Source organism: Rhinichthys klamathensis, unplaced genomic scaffold (genome assembly GCF_029890125.1).
Source record: "Rhinichthys klamathensis goyatoka isolate OS25496 unplaced genomic scaffold, OSU_Roscu_1.1 h1tg000418l_1, whole genome shotgun sequence".
Classification (NCBI taxonomy): Eukaryota; Metazoa; Chordata; class Actinopteri; order Cypriniformes; family Leuciscidae; genus Rhinichthys; species Rhinichthys klamathensis.
In genome coordinates, this window is record NW_026606916.1 from 54099 (window position 1) to 69267 (window position 15169).

The following is a 15169-nucleotide window of genomic DNA, read 5'->3' on the forward strand; positions in this document are numbered from 1 at the left end:
CTCCCTCCCCTCTCTAAAACTGTGAGAAAGATGTTTTCTTTAGTCACAATGGCAGCTAGAAAGAATATGCGAACTCATCTGGATTACAAGAAACAGTTCATAAAGTAATATTTATGCGATTTTAATATAACACCCCAGTAGTTTGTGAAAGTAATCTGAGGCAAATGCAGTGTTTTGATTCTATAATTTAAAACGCTTCACAACATTCTAGTTTTGTTTCTTTTCTGAACGTAATTGCTTGTGAACACTGGTTAAAGATATTTTAATTAAAAAAAAGAAAAAAAATTAAATACACAGTTCATACTGTATTGACGCTGATGGGTCATGCCACTTTTCTTCTTTTATTTTACCAGTCAAATGACATATTATAATCACTTCAAGCTCTTGCACACACTGACACTCCTTTACCCGTTACACAATGCCTGACAGAGGAAAAACAAGCACATCAAGACTCCGGCAAGCCGTTTGTAATCCAGTCAACTTTCTTTTTCTCTTTCAACTGTGACAATTTCAACAAAAATAAAAAATTGACTTAATTTGTACATGTAAGCCTCTGCTCTGTATTGGGAATTTCAATTTATTTACGATCCATTCCCACCAACTTCATTATTCGAAAAATGTATTGTTCACATAAAGAATTTGTTGTTACTTGTATGAGTTTAACCTGGTCTGTCAACTAATTTCAAATGAAGTCTCAAAATGGTAACCCTTTCTTTACTTTAGTTGTCTGTTGTTTACCATGAAATGCCACACAAAGAATATCAGTCTTTTCTCCTGGTTGTGTGTTACTTTATGGTATTATAGTCATGCTGTCTCTTTCTGTGATCGAGCTCTAGTTTGATTGTTTCAGCTCTATGAGGAATGTAACTGACTTGAATTGTGACTGAATTGCCCTTTTTTTAAATTTCTGTCTTAATGGGAGATTGAACGCATTCACATCATCAGTGTTTTTGCAGTGTTATATTGTTGCTGTGTCAAGAGGATCGCAGTTGGAGAGGGTAAAGCCCACATTCTCCTGCCGTCTCACCAAATATCAACAATCTGGGACCAAGATTAATATGTTTTTGATTTCTGTTGAAGTCATCGAGCTTATCTTTTTTCTCCTTTTTATTTTGTACTGGTGCTGACATATATGTGATGGAAAAAGATATATATCAGATACAGTTATATGTAAATATGTTTTTACAATTTTAAATACATCAGAGGATATGTCTCTACTAACTGTAAAAATATTGCTGTTTGTTTAAAATAGAGAAGTATTTTTATTTCATCTTTTTTTCCACTTTTAAACTCATCTGAGCTATACCATTGCACTTCAGACAATGTCTTACTACTAATTTGTAATGTAAACCTCCTCTAATTTTTATTTTGAAGGTTTTTTCTAGTTTTCAAATTTTAATCTGTATCTAAAGCAGTGCTTTTTTTCTTTTTCATGTACAGAATTATGTAAATGGTAATGCCAGAGAGTTACAAAGAATTTGTTTTTCAGAAAAAAATACATTAAAGAGATTGATCATTAAAAATGTTCTCATTCAAATAAGTCTCTGCAACTTTTTTGATACAAAAACAAGGGTATAACACATTTGACATGTATATGTTTAAATTATAGTCAAAGAAACTGCAGAAAAAGAAAACAAAATAAGACAAAAAAATGGAACATTTCAAGAAAAGACAGAAAACCAGGTGTTGAACTGTCGTCATGCATGATCTGTCATTAGGGTTGATGACGTATGTGTATACATATACCTTGCAGAATCTGCAAAATGTTAATTTGATTATTTTGATGGTCACTTTAACAAATTCTGTTGATTAAGTAACATTGCACCTACATGTCTACTAACTCGCACTAGAGTGTTAGTAGAGTATTAGTAGACTGGTAGGGTTAGAATAAGTTGACACGTACTTGCAAAGTTATTGTCAGTATAATGTCTGTTGGAGGACCATATAAAGAGTTGGCAGATAATAAGCAGACAGTCTATTAATACTCTAATGAGAATTAGTTGACGCGTAGTTGCAAAGTTACTTCTAGTCAACTGTAACAATTTATTTTGATGGTGCCTTTCGAACCTTTTGTTAAGTTAAATAAAATAAGAGGGATCATACAAAATGCATGTTTTTATTGTATTAATAAGATGTTTTACATAAAAGATGTTTACATATACAGTAAATTCCTGTCCCCGTTCAAAAGTTTACCCTTCATTCTTAATACTGTGTCGTTACCTGGATGATCCACGACTACTTTTCTTGTTTCTGTTTTGTTGTGGTTGTTCTTGAGTTCCTTGTCTGCCTGAGCAGTTAAACTCCCCAATTTTCTTCAGAAAAATCATTCAGGTCCTGCAAATGCTTCAGTTTTCCAGCATCTTTTGCATATTTGAACCCTTTCCAGCAGTGACTGTATGAGTTTGAGATCCATCTTTTCACACTGAGGACATTTGAGGGACTCAAACACGACTATTAAAAAAGGTTCAAACATTCACTGAAGCACCAGAAGGAGAAACTGCATTAAGAGCTGGGGGTGAAAACTTTTGAACAGGATGATGATGTCCAAATGTTTTTTTATTTTGTTTAAATATAAATAAATAAAATTATTAAGTATACTGTCCTTCGGAAGCAACAGAAGATACTTGCATGTTACCCGGAAGATAAATTAAGTACAATTCAAATTCAATGATCTTCAAACTCAAAAGATTTTCACCCCCTGACTCTTAATGCATAATGTTTCCTTCTGGAGCATCAGGTTTGCATTTCAATTTTGTTAAAATAATTAACATTTTGCAGATTCTGCATGGTGTAGGCCTATGTAAACTTTTGCGCATGACTTTATATGTGTGTGTGTAGTATGTATGTATATATATATATATATATATATATAGTATCTCACAAAACAGTGAGTACACCCTTCACATTTCAGCAAACATTTTAGTATATCTTCTCAAGGGACAATACTATAAAAAATGATATATTTTAGAGTAGTCAATGTGCTGCTTGTATAGAAGAAGTATATATTTACTGTCCTCTGAAAATAACTCAACATACAGACATTATTGTCAAAATAGCTGGCAACAAAAGTAAGTACACCCTAAGTGATAATAGCTGTACGTCGTTAAACTATGCAAAGCCACATGTCCTATTCATGATGTTCATGTTTTTTTCTGCTTGACAGGACCATACATAAATTGTTGTATCTTGTATTCGAGCAAATGAATAAAAATTTGTGCTTTGAGTACAATTCTCATACTGACCACTGGATGTTCAACATGGCACCTCATGGCAAAGAACTTTCTAAGGATTTGAGAAATAGAATTGTTGCTCTCCACAAATATGGGCTGGGCTATAAGAAGATTGGTAACACCCTGAAACTGAGTTACAGTACAGTGGCCAGGATCATACAGAGGTTTTCCAAGACGGGTTCCTCTCGGAACAGGCCTCGCAGAGGTCAATCAAAGAGGTTAGGTCCTCGCGCTGTGCGTCAGGTGCAGAAGCTGGCTTAAAAAAACAAACGCACGAGTGCTGCCAGCATTGCTTTAGAGGTTGCAGTCCTCAGACCATACGCCGCACACTGCAACAAGTCGGTTTGCATGGCCGTCGTCCCAGGAGGAAGCCTCTTCTGAAGCTGGCTCACGAAAGCCTGTGAACAAAAGCATGAATTACTGGAACCATGTCCTGTGGTCTGATGAGACTAAGATAAACTTGTTTGGCTCAGATGGTGTCCAGAATGTGTGGCGACGCCCTGGGGAGGAGTACCAAGAACATTGTGTCTTGCCTACAGTCAAGCATGGTGGTGGTATCATCATGGTCAGGGGCTGCATGAGTGCTGCTGGTACTGGGGAGCTGCGCTTCATTGAGGGAAACATGGATTCCAACATGTACTGTGACATTCTGAAGCAGAACATGATGCCCTCCCTTCAGAAACTGGGCTGAACTGCATGATAACGACCCCAAACACACCGCCAAGATGACAACTACCTTGCTGAGGAAGCTGAAGGTGATGAAGTGGCCAAGTATGTCTCCAGACCTGAACCCTATTGAGCACCTGTGGGGCGTCCTCAAGCGGAAGGTGGAGAAGCGCCATGTGTCTAACATCCAGCAGCTCTGTGATGTCATTATGGAGGAGTGAAAGAGGATCCCAGCAACAACCTGTGCAGCTCTGGTGAACTCCATGCCTAGGAGGATTAAGGCAATGCTAGATAACAATGGTGCTCACACAAAATATTGACACTTTGGACACAGTTTTGACATGTTCACTTAGGGTGTACATACTCACTTTTGTTGCCATCTATTTTGACAATAATGGCTGTATGTTGAGTTATTTTCAGAGGGCATATACTGCTATACAAGCAGCACAATGACCTCTCTAAAATATATCTAAGTTTCATTTCTATAGTAGCCTAGCCTATTATCCCTTGAGAAGATATAATAAAATGTTTGCTGAAATGTGAAGGGTATGTGTACTCACTTTTGTGAGATACTGTATACTGCCGTGCAAAGGCAAAAGACCGTAACTTCGTGTTTGGTCGAAAATTAGTTTTTTATATTTTTGGCACATTCAAGACCCCCTTTATCATGTGGATAAGTATCTTGAGTCAATTCCGTCGTTTTTTCGAGAAAATAATGGGTTGTCTTAACAGTAACTTCCAAAAGCCCGTGAGAAACCAAGGCAGAACACCGTAACACCAGTTACCGCTCTTTGGCTTTGTTTTGGAACGCTCATTTTGAGTTACGGTACTCTGCCTTTGTTTAGCCGCGCGTCAATATGAAGTTACGGTGCTGGTGTTCTATCAAATAATGCTACCTTTCAGATTGTACGGTGTTCTGCCTTTGTTTTGCTCTCCATTAAAATTGAAATTACGATGTAGCCGGTGTACTTTGTACAGCTGCCATCAGTCCCTGTAACTTCTGATGTCCTCAGAGCTTTGTCCAGCACAAATGCGGTCAGAACATTTAGTATGGTCTGAACCCGCTCCATCGACAAACGTGCGATAGTCTATCCATCGCGAATGATATATGCAGAGTTGACAGAAAAAATGTTACACACGCCGTAGCAGGTGAATACAACAAAGAACTAAAGCCCCGCCTCACCCAGATCGGACCTGGTTGAAACAATCATGCATATAGCTGGCAGAGAGCCAAAACTTCACCGGCGCCTTCAGCTCCGCCCTGAACACAGTCGGGCCGACGCGGGACTAATATGTCACAGGGAGTGATAATAATGAAGCAACAACGGTATATTGGTGCATACAACATAATGAAGCAAGAATTGCTGGTGCATACAACATCAGACAAGCTGTTACAAGCGGGTTGTACCTACAATCACACTGTCCGGAATAAATCCGCGGGACGAGCGAAGTGCACTGCACAATAATAGGGCAGACAGCTGAAACCACCGCTACTGAAAAGACGCAGAACACAGAAGGTTCTGCAATAAATGCATTAGTCGTCTAGTCCAGAGCGCGCTCCCCACCGAGTCTCGAGATGGAAAGCACTGCGTTCGTACTTCGTACTTTTTGTGAACTTACGAGGAGCATGACACCTTCGAACACGAATATAGCTACTATAAACGAGTCCCCGGGTCGAATGTGCGCGAGGACCTGTTTTATCGTGATCATTTTGAACGCGCGTTTATCAAGTCTTATGCCACTCGGTACCAATTGAAGATCTTACCGCTATGGAGGTATTTTGCCATGTCTCATGTATTAATAATGCCACCAGAATGCAACCAAAGCACAGGGTAGCAATAAGTAGATGTAGTGTAAATCATACAAAATAAATGCCATGATCACTAGATTTTATACAGGTGTTACTATAATGATTTTGTTAATGGTGATCAGCAACCAAATATTGATAATGTGGAAGTTACTGCCTTTTGCCTTGGCATGACTTCTCACTTTTTGCTGACAATGCAAAGGCAGAGTGTACAGTAACTTTAAAATAGTGGTCAAAAGTCAAGTTTGAGCTCAAGATTTTTTTATGTAGATAATTTTCATTACTAAAACATCTAATTGCCAGATTTACAGTGTCCTACCTATAATTAATTTGGAGGGACAACTGAAAATCTTTAAAGTCATTTTTCTCAGTTCCACACTCTGAGTTAAGGTCTTTCTCATTATTTTTTTATTTTGTAATATTTTGTAACTATTGATGTAATATTAACCCTTACTAGACAGAACTTACTAAATGTTATTTTAAGGCTATCGTTGTTATCATAGAAATGTTTGTATAGAGTGATAAAAGCCAAAATGGTCAATAAATTAGAAGTTAAGGTATTTTGCCTTTGTATGACCCATTATTGTTTTGCAGATAATGCAAAGGCAGAATACAGTAACTTCCGAATAAGGGTCAAAGGTCAAGTTTGAGCTAAAAAATTTTTAATGTAGATAAATATATTCATTATGACAACTACTTGGCAAATTTTCATTGTCCTACCTATCATACAATTGGCTGGACAACAAAAAAACTTTAAAGTCATTTTTCTCAGTTTCACACTCTGGTGAGTTAAGGTCTTTTGCCTTTGTAGGGCAGAATATATATATAGTTATATATAAAATATATAAATATATAGTGTTATTATTATTTTCCAACATTAAAATTGTCTGAAAAAAACGAAGTAAAACATGCTGTGAAATATACACACGATATATGACCTTGAAACAATACAACAAATTGAACACACTGTGCATATCTCTCAATGTCTCGTCTCCATTCGTGATAAATTTTAATTGTTGCCTACCCCGATTAAAGTCTGAAAGTAAATAAAGATAAACTAAATGGAAGACATATAATACATACCATGTTGCTTGTTTGAATAAAATCCAGGAGAATTGGTAGCTAAAGATGTAAATTACAGGGAGAGACAGGGGGCGGGTGTCTCACTATCCTAATTAAAGCCACATATGCTAAAGAACGCTGTTTAATATCTTACCGCAATGAATCACTCTCCTTCTCTTTGTATCTTTCTCTTTTGCGCTGTGCTGCTTTCCCGCGCTATCTTCTGATTATGATGAATGGAGAGGTGTCACTATGACACTGCCATTACTCATCTTCAGGGTTGAGACAACCTCGCAGTGAGAAATTTGAGGGAGAAAGAATGGGGGTGGAGGACGTAGGTTTGTTTGGGCTGTTGGCTGCAGAGTAGAGATGGAACATAAACACACAGACTGCCCTGTCCCATGGGGTTTCCTTCTAAATGGGGTCATCTAGTCCCTCAGCACTTCGTCCATTAGTTAAATAAAATCGTCCTTTAATCTGATCTAATAAAACAGCCAGTGCTGTGAATCATCTAGTAACCATCTGGAAGACTAGAACAAATCACAAGCAAAGGTGCCTGTGTAAGTGTTTTATCCCCCCCATTTTTTTCTTCTAAATGTAGCCTACGTGTACACTGGATTGTAAACGAAGCAAAAATAAAATGTACAAAATATACTAAGCAAACAGTTTCCAGGGGAGTCAATGTCCAAAAAAGCCAGGCCTATTAATTTTTTTTTTTTAAGTTTAGCCATATTATTTGTAAGCTATATTCAAGTTTCCTGAAGTCATATATGAGAGATCTGTGTGGGGAAGAATAGATATTGTAAGTAAGTAAAGCTTTATTTATAAAGCACCTTTTAAAAACAGTTTACAAAGTGCTTTAAAGAAGAGAAATATTCACATGGAAGAAAAAACATACATACATACACACATAATGGGAATAAAATAAAGAAAACAAAATACCACAATAAAATAAATCAAGGAAAGGTCCTAGAGAACAGATGTGTTTTGAGATACTTTTCATAAGTGTTTAGTGAGTTGATTGCTCGTAGGTTGTCAGAAAGAGAGTTCCATAGCTTGGGACCGAAATGCTGACTCGACAATTTTATCCTTGTTTAACACGTTTCTCATTGTCAGAAGGGGATGTTTCTGAGGCAATAATTTGCTGTTTTAGTAACAATGCTAATATGATTTTTTTTAAACTGAGGTAACTGTCAAACATGATTCCTAAGTTCTTGACCTGGCTGCGTTTCCCAAAAGCATCGTAAGCCTAAGTTGATTGTAGAGACCATTGGTGGCAATTGTTCTACGATCAACTTAAGCTTACGATACTTTTGGCAAACACAGCCCTGATTATGGCTTTTAGTGGTAGAGAGTCAAGATATGGGGCAATAGATGTTCTCCGTGCACTATTACCGATAATAACAAGTACCTTTGTCTTATCTTTGTTTATCTGTAAAAAGTTATATGACATCCATGATGTTATGCTCTCTATGCAGTCCAGGTAGGGTGGAAATTAAATTGTGGGCATCTGGTGCAAGTGAAAAAAATAGAGTTGCATGTCATCTGCATATATGGTGAAAGTAGCCAACCAGTAGCCAACAAGTAGATAAAAACACCAACTAAAGAAACCATGTAAAAGTTAAATAATAGAGGACCTAAAATTGAGACTTGGGGAACACCACAAGAAATGACATAACGCCTGGAGGTGTAGTATACCTAGTGTAACATAGTATTCCCTGCTGCTTAAACCAGTATAAGACAGGACCTGATAGACCGACCCAGTTCTGAAATCGGTCGAGTAGAATCTCATGATCAACGGTGTCAAAAGTAGCACTTAGATCTAAAAGAACAAGGATTGCAAAGTTCCCTGAGTCTGAGTTCTGTGGTTTTCCCGGGAGCCAGATGAAATGTTTCATAAGTGTATAGTTAACAGGCTGTAAGCATACTATTTAAAAAAGAAGAAGAGAAGATTAGAGATTGGTCTGTAGTTACTGAGCACATAATAATCAAAATCAACAATTGCAATTTAAAAATAAATTTGGAAAAACTCCTTGCTGTAGGGACTGATTAACAATATTCAGGATGTCTGGTAATAAGCCGATCATAACTCTTTCGAGAAATTTAGTGGGTAATGGGTCGAGAGAGCAGCTAGAGGAATTCATGTGATATGACCTGTGTAAGTGTACTGGGGCTGACAGCTGAGATGGAGGACAGGTTACATTGCAAAGGACTAGCTGCAGGAGTTGGAGACTTTACAAGTAGCACAAGTGCTGGCAATGTTTTGTCATATGGAAGTAAATTTGTCAATAAAAAAATCTGCAATCTCATTGCAATTTACACTTGTGAGAAGTTTTGATGATATTTGAGCTGAGGTCAAGTATATCGATAGTGGAGAATAACAATAATAACTAATCATACGTTACATTTATACAGTATAACACTTTTCTGAGTACTCAAAGCGCTTCACATTTGGAAGGGGGGAATCTCCTAAACCAATACCAATGTGCAACATAAACCTGGATGATGCAACGGCAGACATATTTTGGCAGAACGCCCATCACACATCAGCTTATTGGTGGAGAGGAGACAATAAAGAAGAGTAATAAAGCCAATCTATGTGTATGGGGATGATTAGGAGGCCATGATGGACAGAGGCCAATGGGCAAATTTGGCCAGGGTGAATAGAATTAGAATCTAGTATTGTTTTTGTTGCTGTCAATTAAACTTGAAAAATAAGCTTTTCTGGCAGACCTCATTGCATTATTTAACATTTCCAGATGAGTCTTATAGGTATCATGGTGAACTGTAAGCTTTGTGCGCTTCCATTGCCTTTCTGCACTCCTGGAGTCTCTTCTTAATCTTATAATTGATGTACAATTCTCCATGGGGCTTTAATGGTCCTAGAGACAGAAGGTGCAACAGAGTTATTCAGAGCCTGGAACTAACATTTTCAAGTCGTTATTCACTAAAAAACATGATGTGTGTTACGCCGATTGCAAGTTTGCTAAAACATGCCAGTAATTTCAGTTCACTTCATTATTGAACTTAGTTGTCAAAATATATCTGTAATTAAATATCCTAAAATATGCTTAACTGTTTAACTGGACTGTACATAATCCTAGATCTGGCGATATACTGTTGTCTCTTATATACTAGTTCCTGTAATGACCACTAGATGGCAGCAAGGTATTTTACTAAAACTCCAAAATGCCAACAGAGCCCCTTGATTGAGAACTAGATACGCCTGAAACCAAACAAGATGAAATAATGAAAATTAGTTGTGGGGTACACTGTTTAGATTATGTAATGTAGTATCCAGGATTGACAAAGACAAAAGTAGGCTTTGTTTGAGGCTCCTTTAGGATCATTATGTCTAACTGTCTCAAAACAGTTCTTAAGGGATCCACACATCCCAAAAGAACAAAAAGTTTGAAGAGTAACAACAGTGTTTTTTACTGAAAATATTGATATAATACTACAAGGAAATGGGTGTCTATATGGATGTCTTTTTATTTTGTGAAGAAACCGGATAATAATTTCATATACAATGTTTATTTTTAAACCAAATGTGTGTAATATTGTAGTTTAAATACTGATGTTACATAAACCCTTAAATTCATACCTCGTGTCTTTAGTGACCTGGGACGTCATTCACTACCCTCCTCCTCATTCATTTTTTAAAGTTAGACATCAACCTACTTAGTATCCCTCAATCAATTCATTATACACAATATAACAAGAAAAAAATTATAAAATTATAAAAGAATGCCCATTTTTTGTAAAAATTATATAGGGTCGCTGACCCAAGGTGTGTAACAGTGTTAAGTATATTTTTGCTGCACGAGTTGGCAGTGTCTGATACACAATGATGAAGTGATATGTAGGGAACCTCGGGATTAGCTCTATTAGTAGGGAGGTTAAGCCCAAAAAATAGGCCTTTGACCTCAAGTCATGATACAAATAAATTTACAAATAAATTTATCCTAAGACACAAGTGAGATCACACTTTGTATCAGAAATAAACATGTTTTTTTTCTCCAAAAATGGCCGCCAATGAGCCGAAAATACTCTAGAGCCCATATCTTTGCTTCTGTTATCGCTATATTGACAAATTTGGTGTCAAAGTGTACTTTTTTGGGGTCAAGGAATCCAATAAAATTGGTTTCAAGTTTAAAAAAATAATAATTTTCCCCATACCATGACAATTGGGGGTAAATATGCACATTTCACATAAAAATTGTCATCGGAGTGACTTTACTTATCTTTTTGTTCAAAAACTTTAATATTGTATTTAAGCAGTGCAGCTACTTCTGTACATTACATTTGTCCTAAGTAGCATGAGATTTCGACCAGTCAGGACAGGAGTAGCCTATAGCATATCAGTTCCTGCAAAAACACATCCCATCTGCACCAGGAGCTGTGACAGCTGTTGAAGGTCAGAGGTGACAGGTTAACACTTTGAGGTTCGTTTGACTTTCTCATTAAATAGAAAAATGTTTTTAATGTTAGATAACTAATAAATAGCTAGCTAGTTGACTATGAAAAAAAACCTTAGAGGGAAAACCTCTTTTCTCGAGAATACTGAAGCCAAAAATTATCCTTATAATTTTTATTAATTTAAAACACACTTGCTGCAGCTAGCAGACCTAGGCGAGGCAGCTCGTCCGCCTATTGGATGCTATGCCGCAACTGCTGCAACCTATCGAGGCACTGCTCGTGACGTAAGCACCAATGAGTGGGCGTGTGGGCGAATGGGCGTGGCTTATAAGCCAGAGCTCGATAAGATGCTCCTTGGTTTCCATCCACTGCAGCGAAACCAGATGGTAGCACAATCACGGCAGGGTTACGCAACACTCATTCCCTCTTCTAGAGAGAACCGAGGTTACGTTAGTAACCGTGACGTTCTCTTACGAGAGTATCCAATTCAAAACTCAGTTCGTGCTAAATCTACCACAACACTGACCCAAGGGCGAGCGCCCTGAGTTCATATGATATGGGGATATAAAAAGCCGACATTGGGAATGGGCTTAATAAGAATGATATAAGGTAAACGTGGTTACCTTAAATGCATAGAGGGTGCTTAACATGGTATAACAGTCAGGGGAGGCAATAGCCTGCCTGAACTGAAAACTTTGCAGTCTGCGGAACCGAGTCCGGCAAAACTGAGCGGATAAACTAAACTGACAACAGTCTAGCTTGGAGCGCGGGAACTTCCAGGTTATAGAACCCTATAAATGTAGACAGAGAGGCCCATCCTGCCGCCATACAGATATCGTGAAGGGAAATCCCACTGGACCAGGCCCACAAAGAGGCATGCCTCTAGTGGAATGAGCTCTGATGCCCAGAGGGCAACGAAGGCTCTCAGATGTAGAAGCCAGTGAGATAGCGTCCACTATCCACCTGGAAAGGCTATGTTTCGAGGCAGCTAGACCTTTAGATCGGACACCAAACGAAACAAATAGCTGTCCTGACCGTCTGAAAGCAGCCGAACGTTCCACGTAAATTCTAAGGGCCCTAACCAGGCAAAGGAGATTCACGTCAGACTCGCTGTCAGATCCGAAGAGAGAATGTCAGATTGAAGAGGCGGTGGTACCAGTACCAGTCGGTCGCCTTCCAAGGTTTCAGAGCTGCGACGCATTTCTGATTGACCCTGAGGCGAAACAGATCGGAGGCTCAAGCTCGAGACGGCACTCGTGCTTTCAGCCACCACTGCAGTGGGCGCATGCGAAGCAGACCCAGCTGGAGTACTGATGATGATGAGGCCCAGCATTTTCTGAAATCTCTTGAGCGGGACTATAGTGCCGCAATGTTCAGTATGCGCTCTGGTGATAGTCGCGTGATAACTGGTGATAGTCGCCAATTGACTATGAGACCAAGATTCTCGAGGTGTTCGAGTAATATGGTCCTGTGTTCTATGAGCTCTGAATGAGATTGAGCTAGAATCAGCCAATCGTCCAAATAGTTCAAAGCTCGCATGCCCTGAGGTTTCAGGGGCGTGAGAGCCGTCCATGCACATCATAATATACAGGATGCCAGGGACAGGCCGAACGGTAGGACTGTGTATTGATATGCCTGGCCCTCGAAGGCGAATCTCAAAAATCACCTGTGACGAGAGAATGTCAGACTCGCTGTCAGATCCACAGAGACTTGTGCTCTGAAAGGAGTGGCACGACTCATGTCTTGGTTTGAGGATGACCTTGGAGTCATTAGGCCCAAACTCAAGGCACGACGCACTAACAGAAAGTGCGTGTAAGTCACCCACCTGCTTGACTGAGGCGAAAGCCACCAAAAAGGCGGTTTTCAATGAGAGATACTTAAGGTCCACAGACTGTAGAGGTTCGAAAGGGGCACCCTTCATGGCCTCCAGGACCAAGGAAAGGTCCGAGGGGGGGGCGAGGAGGGTTCATCCTTCTAGCTCCCTTGAGGAAGCGGACTACAAGGTCGTTCCTACCCAGTGACTGGCCATGCGAATGTTCGACAAACGCAGCAATAGCCGCCACATATACCTTGAGCATGGATGGGGATCTACCCTTATCCAAGAGCTCCTGTAGGAAGGAGAGAACCTCGGACACCCCACGATCTTGTGGATCCAGGTTGCGAGCTGAGCACCAACCCGAGAACACTGGCCACTTGGAAGCATAAAGCCGTCTAGTAGAGTAACACTCCGTCGGGGAGACTGACGGGTACCCGTTGATGGCCCACACATGCAGAGCCCAAAGCTCGGGTCGTGGGTGCCAAATCGTACCCCCGGCCTGTGAGAGGAGATCTCTCCTCAACGGGACAGGCCACGGAGGCAAGCTCTGAAGCTGCATCAGCTCCGGAAACCAAACTTGGTTCGGCCAGAACGGAGCTACTAGAAGTACACAGGAACCGTTCTCCCTTATACGCTTGATTACCTGTGGTAACAGCATGATCGGAGGGAAAGCATAGAGAGGGCGGCTGGGCCAGTGATGGGCCAGCGCGTCCTTGTTCTTTGTGAAGCATATTGGACACTGAGCGTTGTCTTGAGACGCAAAGAGGTCGACTTCTTCTGTGCCAAATGTGTCCCACAACAGCTGAATAGTCTGAGGGTGGAGGGACCATTCCCGTGGGGGAACGTTGTCCCTGGACAGCCTGTCTGGACCCACATTAAGATGGCCTGGCACATGCGCCGCTCTCAGCGAGAGAAGGTTGCGCTGAACCCATATAAGGATGCGTTCGGCCAGTGCATGAAGGTTCCGTGATCTCAGACTGCCCTGGCGATTTATGTAGGAAACCACCGACATGTTGTTCGTGCGAACAAGGACATGGTGGCCCTTTAGAAGGGGAAGGAAGAACCGCAAGGCGTTCTCGACCGCCTTCATCTCTAGACAGTTTATGTGCAAGCTCTTTTCTTGGCTTGACCACAGGCCAAAAGTCGGTCTGCCCTCATAGAGGGCGCAGCAGCCCGAATTGGAGGCGTCTGTCGAAACCACTACCAGTTTAGAGATTACTCCCAGGTTTACACCTGTCTGATACCAGTCGACCGCCTTCCAGGGCTCCAGAGCTGTGACACAGTTCTGGGTTACCTTGAGACGTAAACGACCGGATGCCCATGCTCGACGCAGGACCCACGTCTTCAGCCAGTGCTGTAAAGGGCGCATGCGAAGCAGACCTAAACGAAGAAATTATTAAGTTGTGAATGGACTGTGTGTTTGGCATGCGTTTTTTAATAAAAAATTGCATACTTCACCTCCAACTGTCATGTAAAGGACAACATTATTGTTTTTACGCTTGGAACCTATTTTATTGGACTCATTGACCACAAAAATGTACCCGTTCATACCAAATTTGTCATTATAGCTATAACAGAAGCAAAGATATGGGCCTCTCAAGTATGGTCGGCGGCCAATTTTTTAAAAATGTGCGTATATAAGATACAAAATGTGATCTCACTTGTGTCTTAGTTTTATGTCATCGCGACAGGTAGAGATTCATCCGTGTTAGATATAGTTCCGGGTCGCTAAAGACCTGAATTATGTAATAATGATTGCTGAAACATTCATGCATTTAAGAGTTAAAGGTTTATCAGACCAGCATATTGGTTTTTGCACTCTTTTTTAACAACAACTACATCGTTTTTAAAGAACTTTGTGGAGTTAAAATGGTAAAATGTTAAGTATGTGGCATCAGTCTATAAACATTTGAATTCTCTTTCAAGCATTTATTTAGGAGTATCAGACAGGATGTAACTGAACTCAGTCAAACACTGCTTCAAACCTAATAAGTACATGTTACAGTTGATCTCTCCCTATTTGTTATATTAATAATTTCTTAATAAATTCATACTTTACTATAAAAAAAAAAGAAAGTGAAGACAATACATTTTTTAAGTAAAAAGAGAGGCAACTATTTGTTTTTTGTAATAATTTTCAATGATTATTGCACATTAAAAAAAAGGAAT